This window comes from Oncorhynchus kisutch, linkage group LG22 (genome assembly GCF_002021735.2).
Source record: "Oncorhynchus kisutch isolate 150728-3 linkage group LG22, Okis_V2, whole genome shotgun sequence".
In the NCBI taxonomy this organism is placed as follows: domain Eukaryota; kingdom Metazoa; phylum Chordata; class Actinopteri; order Salmoniformes; family Salmonidae; genus Oncorhynchus; species Oncorhynchus kisutch.
Genome location: NC_034195.2, coordinates 40239158 through 40255867, shown reverse-complemented (window position 1 = coordinate 40255867; position 16710 = coordinate 40239158). Strand labels below are relative to the sequence as shown.

General features: G+C 45.6%; 1 protein-coding gene across 4 annotated transcripts in view; it reads right to left on the bottom strand.

Moving 5' to 3' along the window:
• Positions 1 to 16710, bottom strand: part of LOC109866795 (FYVE, RhoGEF and PH domain-containing protein 4) — a 107237-nt gene that overhangs the window by 58746 nt on the left and 31781 nt on the right. For 2 of the 4 annotated variants that reach the window (XM_031801255.1, XM_031801256.1), the window contains exon 1: positions 1464 to 1978. The exons of the other annotated variants lie outside the window; for them this stretch is intronic. The gene's annotated coding sequence lies outside the window, so the exon portion shown is untranslated. Of the gene's footprint in view, positions 1 to 1463; positions 1979 to 16710 lie in introns of those variants that run through there. 4 annotated transcript variants of the gene reach the window in all.

Sequence of the window (16710 nt, the reverse complement as noted above, 5' to 3'; positions counted from 1 at the left end):
GCGTTTCAATCGGTGACGTCACTCGCTTTGAGACCTTAAAGTAGTGGTTCCCCTTGCTCTGCAAGGGCCGCGGCTTTTGTGGAGCAATGGGCAACGATGCTTTGTGGGTGTCAGTTGTTGATGTGTGCAGAGGGTCCCTGTTTTGAGCCCAGGTAGGGGCGAGAGGACGGACTAAAGTTATACTGTTAAACTGAACCCCTGACAACCTCTGCCGAACCCCTGACAACCACTGCCGAACCCCTGACAACCACTGGCGCACCCCTGACAACCACTGCCGAACCCCTGACAACCACTGCCGAACCCCTGACAACCACTGCCGAACCCCTGACAACCACTGCCGAACCCCTGACAACCACTGCTGAACCCCTGACAACCACTGCTGAACCCCTGACAACCACTGCTGAACCCCTGACAACACACACACACACACACACACACAGCGGCATTCATTGTGTTGTCTGATAAAGGTTAACACCCCTCCCCTCTCTGCTCCTCTTTAGATGTGCCGCTCCCTCAGTTTAATCTCATTTCTGGTCACAGTGGACCTCCCTCATACCCCAGCAGCCTCCCTGCCCCCACTCACCCCAACCTCTCCTAGTCTGAACTCCCAGCCTTCAGCCCTGAGTCATGGGAGTCTGGGACAGGGCCAAAGCGGAGCCCCAGAGTCGCCCCTGAGACTCCCTGCATGCCTGTCGCAAGTACACAACAGGGACCACTAAGAGTTCAGTCTCAGCATGGTTATAAGTCCACAGCTACAGCTGTATTTTACCAAGTAATGGTTTCTGCTGTTAGCGTATCTATCGCTACTAGGTAGAGCTGTAGTTCAGCCTACACAGCAGAAAGAGTTGATGGCTTCACAAACACAAGGAAAAAGCTAATAGTGGAAGCTAAACATGTTGAGTCTGACAGCCTGTGATACAGCACAAACAGCAGGGTGAGCTAGCAGCTTCAGCTACAACAGGCTACATGCAGCCGGTGAGGCTAACACCTCTGCTACAGCACACCACAGGGGCAGATAAGGGCTTCAGCCAAGGATGGCCAAGAAAGATAACTGCAGTCATCCTCCATGTGTGTGTTTTGCATGTGTTCTGCAGTTGTGTTCTACTGAGAGAGGCTGCAGCTGTGGGGTGTTCACCCAACAAAGCCTGCGAGTGCCTCAATAACCCTCCTACCCCCAGTATAGCCACAGCACACACACACACACACACACACACACACACACACACACACACACACACACACACACACACACACACACACACACACACACACACAGTGTCACCAGACTAACAACAACCACACAGTTTACCTCAGTATTCGGTAGCAGTACACTGCTCCTCTCTGCTCTGGGACTGGTGATAAGCACCTGTCTGTCTACTACAGCTGTGAACACAGTGTTGTGGCTCTAGATGGCTACAGTACTACAGAGCTTCAGTCCTTCTAAAAGAGAAAAATCCACTGACCTGAGACCAGGCTTCCGCTAGTCAAGACTGGGTCTGTGTGTCAGCTACCGTTCACATAGATGATCGGATATCCTTCTCCTTGTTACACAACAACCAGAATGAAGAGAAAAGCAACCTCTTCCTCTCTCATTCCCGCCGTTCCTCTTTCCCCTCCCGCTCTCATTCCCTCCGTTCCTCTATCTCTCGCAGACACATATAGGCAGGTTCAGGCTTGCACTAAGCTGCTTTTGCCTCTCTCTCTCTCGCTCTCCACTTCCTCCTTTCTTTCCTTCCTCTCTTCTCTGTGTTTCCAGTCCGTATTGGGTGAAGATAATCAAATTCCAGCGGAGACAGGGCATATGGCGGGGGAACGCTACCCACAGTAAAGCCCCCTCTGTCTGTCTGTCTGTCTGTCTGTCTTGCACGGACAATCAGCTCTATTGTGTGGGAGGAGGGGAGGGCTAGAGAGCCAATGGCTCTCATCTTCTGCTGCTGCTACCGCTGCTGCTGCTACCGCTGCTACCACTGCTGCCGGCCGCTACCACTGCTGCCGCTGCTGCTACCACTGCTACCGCTGCTGCTACCACTGCTGCTACCGCTGCTGCCGGCCGCTACCACTGCTGCCGGCCGCTACCGCTGCTGCTACCGGCCGCTACCGCTGCTGCTACCGGCCGCTACCGCTGCTGCTGCCGGCCGCTACCGCTGCTCCCGGCCGCTACCACTGCTCCCGCTGCCACTGCTCCCGCTGCCACTGCTCCCGCTGCCACTGCTCCCGCTGCCACTGCTCCCGCTGCCACTGCTCCCGCTGATGCCGCTGCCACTGCTCCCGCTGATGCCGCTGCCACTGCTCCCGCTGATGCCGCCGCTCCCGCTGCCGCTGCTGCTCCCGCTGCTCCCGCTGCCGCCGCTGCTACTGCTCCCGCTGCCACTGCTCCCGCTGCCACTGCTGCAGCTGCCACTGCTCCCGCTGCCGCTGCTCCCGCTGCTCCCGCTGCCGCTGCTCCCCCTGCCCCCGCTGCCACTGCTGCCGCTGCCACTGCTGCCGCTGCCACTGCTGCCGCCGCTGCCGCCGCTGCTCCCTCTGCCGCTGCTCCCGCTGCCACTGCTCCCGCTGCCACTGCTACCGCTGATGCCACTGCTACCGCTGATGCCACTGCCACCGCTGATGCCACTGCCACCGCTGATGCCACTGCCACTGCTACCGCTGCTGCTGCCGCTGCCACTGCCGCTGCCACTGCTACCGCTGCCACTGCTCCCGCTGCCACTGCTACCGCTGCTGCTCCCGCTGCCACTGCTGCTACCACCGCCGCCGCTGCTACCGCTGCCACTGCTACCGCTGCCACTGCTCCCGCTGCTCCCGCTGCCGCCGCTGCTACTGCTCCCGCTGCCACTGCTCCCGCTGCCACTGCTGCAGCTGCCACTGCTCCCGCTGCTCCCGCTGCCGCCGCTCCCGCTGCTCCCCCTGCCCCCGCTGCCACTGCTGCCGCTGCTCCCGCTGATGCCGCTGCCACTGCTCCCGCTGCCACCGCTTCCGCCGCTCCCGCTGCTGCCGCTGCCGCCGCTGCTACTGCTCCCGCTGCCACTGCTCCCGCTGCCACTGCTCCCGCTGCCACTGCTCCCGCTGCCGCTGCTCCCGCTGCCGCTGCCACTGCTGCCGCTGCCACTGCTGCCGCTGATACCGCTGCCACTGCTACCGCTGATGCCGCTGCCACCGCTCCCGCTGCCGCCGCTCCCGCTACCGCTGCTCCCGCTGCCACTGCTCCCGCTGCCACTGCTGCAGCTGCCACTGCTCCTGCTGCCACTGCTCCCGCTGCCGCTGCACCCGCTGCCGCTGCACCCGCTGCTCCCGCTGCCGCCGCTCCCGCTGTCGCTGCTCCCGCTGCTCCCCCTGCCCCCGCTGCTCCCGCCGCTGCTGCCGCTGCCGCCGCCGCTGCTCCCTCTGCCGCTGCTCCCGCTGCCACTGCTCCCGCTGATGCCACTGCTACCGCTGATGCCACTGCTACCGCTGATGCCACTGCCACCGCTGATGCCACTGCCACCACTGCCACTGCTCCCGCTGCCACTGCTGCCGCTGCCACTGCTACCGCTGCCACTGCTACCGCTGCTGCTCCCGCTGCCACTGCTGCTACCACCGCCGCCGCTGCTACCGCTGCCACTGCTACCGCTGCCACCGCTGCTACTGCTGCCGCTGCTACTGCTACCACCGCTGCTACCGCTACTGCTGCCGCTGCCACCGCTGCTACCGCTACTGCTGCCGCTGCCACCGCTGCTACCGCTACCACTGCTCCCGCTGCTACCGCTCCGGGAGCAGCAGTGGCAGCAGCAGCGGTCAATTTGCCAAATGGAGGGCGAGGGAGAGCTTTGTATGCGTCTCTGTGTGTGGAGTAAAGGTGGTCTAGAGGTTTTTTTCTCCTCTGTTTGCACATGTGACATGCTGGTAGAAATGAGGTAAAACAGATTTAAGTTTGCCTACATTAAAGTCCCCGACCACTAGGAGCGCCGCTTCTGGATGAGCATTTTCTTGTTTGCTTATGGCCTTATACAGCTTGCTGAGAGCGGTCTTAGTTCCAGCATTGGTTTGTGGTGATAAATAGACGGCTACGAATAATATAGATGAGAACTCTCTTGGTAGATAGTGTGGTCTACAGTTAATCATAAGGCACTCTACCTCAGGTGAACAATACCTTGAGACTTCTTTAATATTAGACATTGCGCACCAGCAGTTATTGACAAATAGACACACACCCCCGCCCCTCGTCTTACCAGACGTAGCTGCTCTCTCCTGCCGATGCACGGAGAAGCCAGCCAGCTCTGTATTATCTGTGTCGTCGTTCAGCCACGTCTCGGTGAAACATAAGATATTACAGTATTTAATGTCCGTTGGTAGGATAGTCTTAATCGTGGATCGTCCAGTTTGTTTTCCAATGATTGTACGTTGGCCAATAATACAGAGGGAAGTGGTGGTTTACCTACTCGTCAGCAAATTTTTACAAAGCACCCCGCCCTCCTCCTCCCTTTCCTCTGTCTTTTCTTCACAATGATGGAGGGATTTGGGCGCCATTATATGTTACTGGACATCGCGATACTTCAGTATGTTAGCATTGCACATAAAAATGAAGGAGCCAATTTCAGTTCAGTTATGTTACTGCCATTTTCAGTCTATATCATTTCAGTTAGTGATGGAGAAAAAAAGTCTATACAGTTAAATATAGGGATATTATTTTGGACAATATCGCGAAATAATTTCCCCCCTCATTGGTTGTACCTACACCAAAACTACAGTATCGTTCTTTCATAGCTTGTTCTCCATCTTTTTTAAAAGGGAGCCAATTTGTTTTCAGCACTTTAATTTCCATGACTGATCAAAACTCGTTTTCTCATGCTCTCTCGTCTCTCTGCAGCAACATCGAATCGCAATAAAACCACAGTATTGAATCGTAATACATATCGTATCGGCACCTAAGTATCGGGATAATATCGTACTGTGAGATCCCTGGCAATTCCGAGCCCTAAGTTCAGTGTGGCTGAAACATCAACTTGATTAAGTTACGTTACATAGTAATAAAACATTGAGTCTTGATGAAGTTACATAATAATAAACATTGAGCCTTGATGTTACGCAGTAATAAAACAATGAGTATTGATGAAGTTACATAGTAATAAAATATCACAATACATATATTGGCAATTAAGTATAGTGATAATATTGTAATGTGAGATTCTTGGCAATTCCCAGCCTTAATTTCAGTGTGGCTGAAATATCAACTTGAAGTTTATCAGTAATAAATATTGAGTCTTGATGAAATTACGCAGTAATACGCAGTAATAAAACATTGAGTCTGGCATTTCAATGAAGACATATAGTGGATAGAGCAGACTCTGGAAGTGCTTGTGGGAAGTTCATCATTTCACATGAAAATGGCTGAGATGAAAGTCAAACATCTGGCTTCCTCATTTGATTATTATGTCAAAAAATGTAATACTAAAGCAGGCCCATCACTCACTGTCTTAACAGTGCTGTTAAATGTCACCGTGGCAACTAAGGGTCACCTTGACAATAATCAATGAAAATGTAGACTAAGAGAACCATTCCATCTCCATACCTGTTTTGAATTACAGTGCACAAATCAAATCTTATTTGTCACATACACATGGTTAGCAGATGTTAATGCGAGTGTAGCAAAATGCTTGTGCTTCTAGTTCCAACAATGCACTAATAACCAAGAGTAATCTAACCTAACAATTTCACAAAAACTACCTGATACACACAAGTGTAAAAGGGATGAAGAATATGTACATAAAATATGTACATATTATATATAATGAGTGATGGTACAGAACGGCATAGGCAAGATGCAGTAGATGGTATGGAGTACAGCATATACAGTGGGGCAAAAAAGTATTTAGTCAGCCACCAATTGTGCAAGTTCTCCCACTTAAAAGGATGAGAGATATATGTATATACTGTACTCTATACCATCTACTGCATCTTGCCATCTCTATGTAATACATGTATCACTAGCCACTTTAAACAATGCCACTTTTATATGTTTACCTACCCTACATTACTCATCTCATATGTACAGTGGGGCAAAAAAGTATTTAGTCAGCCACCAATTGTGCAAGTTCTCCCACTTAAAAAGATGAGAGAGGCCTGTAATTTTCATCATAGGTACACTTCAACTATGACGGACAAAATAAAGAAAAGAAATCCAGAAAATCACATTGTAGGATTTTTTATGATTTCAGATTTCTGGCTGTCACAGACCTGTAACTTCTTCTTTAAGAGGCTCCTCTGTCCTCCACTCGTTACCTGTATTAATGGCACCTGTTTGAACTTGTTATCGGTATAAAAGACACCTGTCCACAACCTCAGTCACACTCCAAACTCCACTATGGCCAAGACCAAAGAGCTGTCAAAGGACACCAGAAACAAAATTGTAGACCTGCACCAGGCTGGGAAGACTGAATCTGCAATAGGTAAGCAGCTTGGTTTGAAGAAATCAACTGTGGGAGCAATTATTAGGAAATGGAAGACATACAAGACCACTGATAATCTCCCTCGATCTGGGGCTCCACGCAAGATCTCACCCCGTGGGGTCAAAATGATCACAAAAACGGTGAGCAAAAATCACAGAACCACATGGGGGGACCTAGTGAATGACCTGCAGAGAGCTGGGACCAAAGTAACAAAGCCTACCATCAGTAACACACGACGCCGCCAGGGACTCAAATCCTGCAGTGCCAGACGTGTCCCCCTGCTTAAGCCAGTACATGTCCAGGCCCGTCTGAAGTTTGCTAGAGAGCATTTGGATGATCCAGAAGAAGATTGGGAGAATGTCATATGGTCAGATGAAACCAAAATAGAACTTTTTGGTAAAAACTCAACTTGTCATGTTTGGAGGACAAAGAATGCTGAGTTGCATCCAAAGAACACCATACCTACTGTGAAACATGGGGGTGGAAACATCATGCTTTGGGGCTGTTTTTCTGCAAAGGGACCAGGACGACTGATCCGTGTAAAGGAAAGAATGAATGGGGCCATGTATCGTGAAATTTTGAGTGAAAACCTCCTTCCATCAGCAAGGGCATTGAAGATGAAATGTGGCTGGGTCTTTCAGCATGACAATGATCCCAAACACACCGCCCGGGCAACGAAGGAGTGGCTTCGTAAGAAGCATTTCAAGGTCCTGGAGTGGCCTAGCCAGTGTCCAGATCTCAACCCCATAAAAAATCTTTGGAGGGAGTTGAAAGTCTGTGTTGCCCAGCAACAGCCCCAAAACATCACTGCTCTAGAGGAGATCTGCATGGAGGAATGGGCCAAAATACCAGCAACAGTGTGTGAAAACCTTGAAGACTTACAGAAAACATTTGACCTCTGTCATTGCCAACAAAGGGTATATAACAAAGTATTGAGATAAACTTTTGTTATTGACCAAATACTTATTTTCCACCATAATTTGCAAATAAATTCATTAAAAAGGTTGACCGATTAATCGGAATGGCCGATTAATTAGGGCCGGTTTCAAGTTTTCATAACAAATCGGAAATCGGTATTTTTGGGCGCCGATTTTGCCGATTTATTTTACATACCCTACATTACTCATCACATATGTATATACTGTACTCTATACCATCTACTGCATCTTGCCATCTCTATGTAATACATGTATCACTAGCCACTTTAAACAATGCCACTTTTATATGTTTACCTACCCTACATTACTCATCTCAGAGGAGGAGTAAGATAAGGGTATTGTTTAAAGTGGCTAGTGATACATGTATTACATAGAGATGGAAAGATGCAGTAGATGGTATAGAGTACAGTATATACATATATCAGACAAAGGTATGGTAGGATGTGAATACAGTGGAGCTAAACATAGGCATGAGACGATGAGAGAGATATTGTCTCTAGAAACATAATTTAAACTAGGTGATATCACCGCATGTCTGGGAGGTGGAACTGAAGGGTTATCTAAGGCATATTGAGCAGGGCTAGAGGCTCTACAGTGAAATAAGACAAAAATCACTAACCAGAACAGCAATGGACAAAGCATATTGACATTAGGGAGAGGCATGCGTAGCCGAGTTATCATAGGGGCCAGTAAGTAGTTAAGCTGGCTGGAGACATGGCGATTCAGACAGCTAGCGGGCCGGAGCTAGCAAGCTTGCAGAAGGGCCTTAGAAGGATGTCGCGATGGAAGAAGTCTGTTGAAGCCTCCACGTGCAGAGCCTCCTCGTGCGGCTCCGTCAGCAGACCAGCCGTGATGGATTAGTAAAGGGGCCCAGTCCAATTGGCAAAATAGGTATAGTAGCCCAAGAAATTGGCCCGATGGACCTATTCAGCTAACAGTCCGATATGCTCTAGACAGCTAGCAGGCCGCGGCCAGCAGATGGGAATTCAGGGGCTCGTTGGAAAAAGAACCCTCGGGCAGATTACGTCGGTAGTCCAGTCGTGATGGATTAGCAGGGCTTCGTGTAGTAAAAGGGGTCCAGGCCAATTAGCAAAATAGGTATTGTAGCCCAAGGAGTGGCTGATGGACCTCTTCAGCTAGCCGGGAGATGGGCCTAGCATGGGCTAGCTCCAGGCTAATTGGTGTTTGCTTTGGGACAAAGACGTTAGCCAGGGGTAGCCACTCAGATTGCAGCTAGCTAGCTGCGATGATCCGGGTGAAAATGTTCAGAGCATGCGGTAGGAATCCGGGGATATGGAGAGAAAATAAGTATGGTATGCTCTGGTTTGCTCCGGTATGCTCTGGTTTGAATCGTGTTGTGCAAACTGGTGAGAGATTTCCGAGCTAGAGGTTAGCTGATGACCGCTAGCAGTGGTTAGCTTACTACTAGCTAGTAGCTAGTTAGCTGGCTAGCTTCTGTTGGGGGATTCCGGTTCGAACGTAAAGAAAAATACTTTAGAAAATAGTAGATCCATACCACATTGGGTGAGGCAGGTAGCAGGAGAGTATTTTGAAGTTGAGGTTTAGAAAAATATTGTTAAAATATATGCAAAGAAAAAATACAGTGCCTTGCGAAAGTATTCGGCCCCCTTGAACTTTGCGACCTTTTGCCACATTTCAGGCTTCAAACATAAAGATATAAAACTGTATTTTTTTGTGAAGAATCAACAACAAGTGGGACACAATCATGAAGTGGAACGACATTTATTGGATATTTCAAACTTTTTTAACAAATCAAAAACTGAAAAATTGGGCGTGCAAAATTATTCAGCCCCCTTAAGTTAATACTTTGTAGCGCCACCTTTTTCTGCGATTACAGCTGTAAGTCGCTTGGGGTATGTCTCTATCAGTTTTGCACATCGAGAGACTGAATTTTTTTCCCATTCCTCCTTGCAAAACAGCTCGAGCTCAGTGAGGTTGGATGGAGAGCATTTGTGAACAGCAGTTTTCAGTTCTTTCCACAGATTCTCGATTGGATTCAGGTCTGGACTTTGACTTGGCCATTCTAACACCTGGATATGTTTATTTTTGAACCATTCCATTGTAGATTTTGCTTTATGTTTTGGATCATTGTCTTGTTGGAAGACAAATCTCCGTCCCAGTCTCAGGTCTTTTGCAGACTCCATCAGGTTTTCTTCCAGAATGGTCCTGTATTTGGCTCCATCCATCTTCCCATCAATTTTAACCATCTTCACTGTCCCTGCTGAAGAAAAGCAGGCCCAAACCATGATGCTGCCACCACCATGTTTGACAGTGGGGATGGTGTGTTCAGGGTGATGAGCTGTGTTGCTTTTACGCTAAACATAACGTTTTGCATTGTTGCCAAAAAGTTCAATTTTGGTTTCATCTGACCAGAGCACCTTCTTCCACATGTTTGGTGTCTCTCCCAGGTGGCTTGTGGCAAACTTTAAACAACACTTTTTATGGATATCTTTAAGAAATGACTTTCTTCTTGCCACTCTTCCATAAAGGCCAGATTTGTGCAATATACGACTGATTGTTGTCCTATGGACAGAGTCTCCCACCTCAGCTGTAGATCTCTGCAGTTCATCCAGAGTGATCATGGGCCTCTTGGCTGCATCTCTGATCAGTCTTCTCCTTGTATGAGCTGAAAGTTTAGAGGGACGGCCAGGTCTTGGTAGATTTGCAGTGGTCTGATACTCCTTCCATTTCAATATTATCGATTGCACAGTGCTCCTTGGGATGTTTAAAGCTTGGGAAATCTTTTTGTATCCAAATCCGGCTTTAAACTTCTTCACAACAGTATCTCGGACCTGCCTGGTGTGTTCCTTGTTCTTCATGATGCTCTCTGCGCTTTTAACGGACCTCTGAGACTATCACAGTGCAGGTGCATTTATATGGAGACTTGATTACACACAGGTGGATTGTATTTATCATCATTAGTCCTTTAGGTCAACATTGGATCATTCAGAGATCCTCACTGAACTTCTGGAGAGAGTTTGCTGCACTGAAAGTAAAGGGGCTGAATAATTTTGCACGCCCAATTTTTCAGTTTTTGATTTGTTAAAAAAGTTTGAAATATCCAATAAATGTTGTTCCACTTCATGATCGTGTCCCACTTGTTGTTGATTCTGCACAAAAAAATTGTTTTATATCTTTATGTCTGAAGCCTGAAATGTGGCAAAAGGTCGCAAAGTTCAAGGGGGCCGAATACTTTCGCAAGGCACTGTATATAAAAAGATACATACACGGGACACAGGACGAGGACAAAGACGTCTGACTGCTACACCATCTTGGAACAACACATTGTAATTTATGAAGCTCATTCTAAAATACAGATGTAATTTCTGTCCCAGGGGATTGCACTGTGTGCAAGTCTTTAATTTAGACCACAATTAGTTGAATTAGGTGTTAGAGAAGGGCTGGAACAAAAACCTGTAAACTCCTGTTATGTGTATAAAAAACAGTGGCTGTCATGAAAATTTGCCATCATGTACTGAACAAGCTTATGAACGTTGGAGGTTCATTTCCTTGAGATGTTCCACACTTGGGAATAACTTATTTTGTGCAATGGTCTATGTTTTAAGGACTCATGCACAGATACAGGAAAACCAAAAGGTGTAATTTAAAAAATAAAAAATAAGTACTAGTGTTGATGTCTACACGTTTCTGGTTTTGAGGCTAGGGCATCAGGTGACGCAGCTCATCTGTGTAAGGAGAGAGAAAAGCTTCAATAATATTACAATGCTGTATTCATTTAATTGAATAGATATTCCTGCTTGATATGCATTTACAGTTTATAATTACATTGGACATGTTATCCTTTATCACATGCCCGTGTTTGTTTTGTATCCAATGCATTTAGCTTACAATAGGATGAAGTAGCCTAGGCCTCGTTAGACTGCATCATATCACCTTGCAATATCAGTTATCAAATAGAAAACTATGTAGAACATCAGTGTCATTTAAAAATATGCACAGGTGTGATATTTCTATTAATTAATCACAACGCAAAAAACAGCAGCTCTAGTACAATATTAGCTTCACAGTGAAACACTACTATTCTGGCTATCAATCATTCTTAAACAGTCAGAAAAATAGCTTAAATGCTACAGAATGTCAAAAAAAGTTGTAGCCTGCATGGTATCATGCATGCAAGTTTACTTGTCATGTTCACAACGATGGAGCAGCAGACTAAGCAATACGCAAGAAGAGGACCCTATACCGTAGGATAATTACTCTGGCCGGTGTCAAATTCATTCATTAGGTACTGAGGAGATCACCTTAAGTTAGTATAGTTAATGAGGAAGTCTCTGAATAGTCTCCAAGTGGTTACTTATAATTAGTAGTTAGGCTGATTCAGTAAGAATATCTCCCTTCCTCCCTCAGTCTCATCCCAGCCTCTGGGCTCTCCTGCAGCTGTGTAGCACCTCTTAGGACCTAGCCTGGCACAAAGCCATTACCCAGTCTCTAAGAGACACACACACACACACACACACACACCATAATTAAACACACATCACTTACTGCATTAAACACACCCTGGCTGCATATTCCCTCTCTCTCATCTGAGCCTGGCCGTCTCTCTCCTAATCTTTATCTCTCCCTCTGCCTCCCGCATCAGAACTAGAACGTTGCAGAATACAGACACATGCACACACACATATGCGCAGTCGAACATGCACATGCATACACCCACACCCCCAGAGTGTGGCCTGCATGGCTGATGGGCTGCTGTCCCCATAATGGACACATAAGGGCACATCTGTCACTGGACTGGGGCATGGCATGAATGGAATCTGCCACGCGTCACAACACCCGACCACATTGATTGGCTGTTCTAATCTTACATAGTCAGGCTGGCATGACCTGCTGTGAAAAAAAATGGGTTTCTGCTCTGAGGGCAGATCTGGGCCAATCAAACTCAATACAGTCACACTGAACAGAGAACAGCAGGCCCCCATAGAACGGCAAGATAATAATCTGCCAGACAACAGCACTCATCTACAAAACACAATTGATTAAACAATTTAAGTAACTGAGTGCATTTGAAATCCCTGTAGATGCTTGGATGCTTTAATTATCCCCTTATGTGTGTGTGTCATAGGGAGTGTGTGATACATAGTGTGTCTCTGCCTGGCAGAGAGAGACATATGTCTCATTAAAGGGGCACTGCACTTTCTGATATGGCCTTGTTTTAGATTTGCTTCATTAAGAAATGCTAGCGGGCATGACTGAATTCAAACGTGAGTTGGGTTAAAAAACAACCCATTGCTGGGTAAATAGTGGCCACAACACATATTGGGTTATTCTGACCCAGCCAGTTGGATCACTTAATACCATTCATAGACAGACTTCATAGTATGTGGCCTGTACAACATTCTTGCCGGGATAAGTCTTTTATATCTCCCGTGCACATGTTGGCAAGTTTAGGAGTGAGAGGAAACCTAGGCGATGAATATATACCATCACAAAGAAATCCATTATTCATTTGTTTTGGGCAATACATTTTTTTTTCTTCAAAAGAATAGAATGGCATATTTTTGGTTTCATAATGTTACTGGTCTGTGCAGCCTATAGCCTACATGGCTGTGCCATGCAAATTAAATCAATAGTTATTTTGTTCATTAAACAGAAAATACATACTTATATGCTGACTAGACCGGGCATGCGCATGCGCCATCGCATGCATGTTGATTTTGTCCATTCACACCAAACGAGATCAGGATACGCAGGTTGAAATATCAAACAAAACTCTGAACCAACTATATTAATATGGAGACAGGTCACAATGCTAGCTAGCTTGCTGTTGCTAGCTAATTTGTCTTGGGATATAAACATTGGGTTGTTATTTGACCTGAAATGAATCCACAGATAAAAGGATACACCGAGTTAGTTTCTAGTAATCGCTCCTCCTTCAGTCTTCTTCTACTTTGGACTTTATATGGCAGTTGGCAACCAACTTTAAGGTACATTACCATAGTAGGCTAAGAATATAATGAAATATAACAGAATAAACGACAAATAACATTTTTCCCACACAACTTGCGCCATGGCAATACGTGGAACTGCTGTCATATAAAGAAAGTGATCTTTTGAAACAGAGCCCAAGGCAAGCCCATGTCTTTTTTTCCACGTTTAATCTCTTTCCTACCCTCACTACGCTTTGTTAGAGCAGGCGTAGGGTCTTACATTGCAAGTATCTTCATCATGATGCAGATAGAAATGAATAGAAATCTATATTTTCAAAAGCAGTCTTGTGTTTATATTTCACAACCTCCACAGGCTTTTGGAGTTTAGGCTACATTATTGCATGCTAAATGTTTCTGATCAGTGATAGACGAGCAAAAGAATAGAAGAGCTATACCACCTCCACTTACCTGCCCAGCCAGAAAATGTACCAAATATATAGATGGAGATTCAATTAAACAAAATCACCTTGATTGATTAAGACAAGTATTTTGGTCGTGAGTAGGTCTAGGCTACTAAGCGACTGAAGAGCAAAATAATCCACTTGTTAAGCTACATACAGTGACTTCAGAAAGTATTGAGACCCCTTGACTATTTCCACATTTTGTTACATTACAGACTTATTCTAAAATTGATTCAATTATTTTTATTCCCCATTAATCTACAGACAATACCCCATAACGACAAAAACACGTTTTTAGACATTTTTATAAAAAACGGAAATATCAAATTTACACGAGTATTCAGACCCTTTACTCAGTACTTTGTTGAAGCACCTTTGGCAGCGATTACAGCATCAAGTCTTCTTGGGTATGACGCTACAAGCTTAACACACCTGTATTTGGAGAGTTTCTCCCACACTTCTCTGCAGATCCTTTCAAGCTCTGTCAGGTTGGATGGGAGAGTTGCTGCACAGCTATTTTCAGGTCTTTCCAAAGATGTTTGATTGGGTTCAAGTCTGGGCTCTGGCTGGGCCACTCAAGGACATTCAGAGACTTGTCCTGAAGCCACTTTTGCGTTGTCTTGACTGTGTGCTTAGGGTCATTGTCCTGTCGGAAGGTGAACCTATGCCCCAGTCTGAGGTCCTGAGAGCTCTGGAGCAGGTTTTCATCAAGAATCTCTCTGTACTTTGCTCTGATTTGACTCGATCCTGACTAGTCTCCAAGTCCCTGCCACTGAAAAACATCCCCATAACATGATGCTGCCACCACAATGCTTCACCGTAGGGATGGTGCCAGGTTTCCTCCAGATATGACACTTGGCATTCAGGCCAAAGAGTTCAATCTTGGTTTCATCAGACCAGAGAATCTTGTTTCTCATGGTCTGAGAGTCTTTAGGTGCCTTTTGGCAAACACCATGTGGGTTGTCATGTTTCTTTTCCTAAGGAGTGGCTTCTGTCTGGCCACTCTTCCATAAACTTTGGTGGAGTGCTGCAGAGATGGTTGTCCTTCTGGAAGGTTCTCCCATCTCCACAGAGGAACTAGAGCTCTGTCAGAGTGACCATCGGGTTCTTGGTCACCTCCCTGACCAACGCCCTTCTCCCTTGATTGCTCAGTTTGGCAGGGCAGCCAGCTCTAGGAAGAGTGTTGGTGGTTCCAAACTTCTTCCATTTAAGAATGATGGAGGCCACTGACATTTTTTGGTACCCTTCCCCAGATCTGTGCCTCAACACAATCCTGTCTCGGAGCTCTACGGACAATTCCTTCAACCTCATGACTTGGTTTTTGCTCTGACATGCACTGTCAACTGTGAGACCTTGTATAGACAGGTGTGTGCCTTTCCAAATCATGTCCAATCAATTGAATTTACCACAAGTGGACTCCAATGAAGTTGTAGAAACATCTCAAGAATGATCAATTCAAACAGGACGCACTCAATTTCGAGTCTCATAGCAAAGCATCTGAATACTTATGTAAATAAGGTATTTTATTTTTTAATTTTTAATACATTTGCTAAAAAAATCTAAAAACCTGTTTTCACTTTGTCATTATGTGGTATTGTGTGTAGATTGCTGAGGATTTGTATTTATGTAATCCATTTTACAATATGGCTGTAACATAACAAAATGTGGAAAAAGTTAATGGGTCTGAATACTTTACGAATGCATGGTACAGTACCAAGCTGGCAAAATGTTCTGATCAGTGCTAATGAATAAGCCAACTAGACAAGACAATCACGAGCAGCACTCACCTCAACATAGCTAACATTTCCACAGCCTAATTGTAGCCTAACCAATATCCAAACTAACAGTTACTGAAAAGACGAGTCCCCACACTTGTCTCAAAGCAGCGCGAAACGGTGCTGAAATAGTTGACCACATGCAGGCAGGTTATTGCTTCAAATGTATTATATCAATTGGATGACTTTCATAGTTTATGTAAGCAGCAATTTGATGCCTTCAACTGCATAAGCCGAGCAACCATCAAGCTTAAGAGAGCAGTGCTTGCCAATGCCCCCTCATTATTACGACTACTTTCATAACAAGCTATAGGCAGAACTTTACCACAGTCATGACTAGGTCGGTTGGAGGAAATAAAAGTAGAGGCTTTGTCGCTGGCAATACATTTCATATATAAAGAACATTTAGCAAAAAGTTGGTGGGATGCTAAAGTTGGCGGAAAAACGTAATGTTTTGAAAGTTGTATTAGTTGGTTTGATTTCTTTGAAGACTGGAGGCGTAACTTAGGGTCGTGGCTTCCGGACAGTTATTTTTGGCCACCCATGAAAGTAAATGTCATTCCGGTTCATCTGTTCTAATGTAAGGTTAAAGTTGAGCACTGACACTTTTGTAGCTTTAATGAGGCTTACTCAAGTGTATGAATTTCTCAACTGCCGATGCATATCCCAACGATGCATATACTTCAATAATAATATTATTAAATGTATAAAAAAATATGTAATGTGCAAAAATATTAAGATAATATTGAAATTTGCAGTGCACAAACTTAACATGTTGTGGGTTCAATTTCCACAGTGGAACAGTAAGAAAGATAAGTAAGAAAATGTATGCGCTCACAACTAAGTCGCTCTGGATAAGAGCATCTGGGAAAGTACTAAAATGCTTTAAAAAATATATGAACAGGAATTACATTTACTGTCATGGGGATTTAAATTGCCCCAATAGGCAACCCTTCCTGAAAATAATCTATGGATTGCATAAAAAGACCCAGCTACTGGGAAAACCCAGCATGAAAGTGAAAAAAAAAAACACAACTGATGGTTAAATTAACCCATTGGGAGCGTGGCTTTCAGATAATTACCCGTGAAATAAAATATAATTCCTGTTCATCATGTTAAGTTTGCATACTACAAATTACAGTTATCCTTTAATATTTTTGCACATTACATATTTTATATAAACTGAACAACATTATTATTTA